This window comes from Sinocyclocheilus rhinocerous, unplaced genomic scaffold, assembly GCF_001515625.1.
Source record: "Sinocyclocheilus rhinocerous isolate Xijiao unplaced genomic scaffold, SAMN03320098_v1.1 scaffold3303, whole genome shotgun sequence".
Taxonomy (NCBI): Eukaryota; Metazoa; Chordata; class Actinopteri; order Cypriniformes; family Cyprinidae; genus Sinocyclocheilus; species Sinocyclocheilus rhinocerous.
In genome coordinates, this window is record NW_015634071.1 from 289,267 (window position 1) to 290,260 (window position 994).

Sequence of the window (994 nt, forward strand, 5' to 3'; positions counted from 1 at the left end):
GCATATTAGGATAAGGTTATGATTATTTTTCATTTTTTACTTTGAAACAACACATATTATGTTTTGGTATGACAACAGATATGATAGTTTAGTTATACTTGTGATCCACGATGTTGCCTGAGATCAACAGCTGGATTTGAAATGTTATTTTTTATTAAATATGAGATGTGCAATACACTAAAATCTAGATAAATCTGTTTGTTCAAGTGTTCGTTTAAAGAAATTGATGTTTTCAATAAATATATTTCTTTTTTCTGCATGAAAATGTCAAATGTTTAAAGTTGTCCATTGTGGTACAATGTTGCCTTGAGGCAACAAACTTTTACAAAATAAAGAAATAAAAAAATACTGAAAAATGTTATTGATATTGTTATAGTGTCCAATTTTAAGTAGGAAAAACATCACAAATAATTTTTTCCTCATTGATATCATATTCCATACCGTAGAGGGTTAATAGATATATCTACGTATCTACCTATCTGTCTGTCTGTCAGTCAGTCAGTCAGTCAGTCAGTCTGTCTGTCCCAAATAATTACTTTCATTAAATATATATAAAATAAAACTGTTGAAAAGGGTGATCTGTCCCTTTAAGAATCTATTATAACTATTTTCCCTATAATCATATTCACAAAGGCCGCTGATGCAAGACTCTGCAATTACTTTTTTGAAAACACCAAAAGTTTATTGACAACAGACACAGACACACCAAAATACATCAAACATCTATCAGTGACAAAAGCCAATTATGGTGTAGCCTAACGCTGCCTGCATCTGGGCCAAAAACCTTGAACACACCCAAAAGACCACAGCCAAAGGGCAACTACATTCTGCACCTGCATGAGAGGGAATAACTCTGCATATAAGCAGATGTCATATCACAAGTGACATGAAGTTGAAAAATCATAAGAGCCTGCCCTCTTGACTTAGTCATTTGCTTGCTTTCATCAATTGACGGTGTGTCACGGCCTCAAGCCCATACATACATACATACATA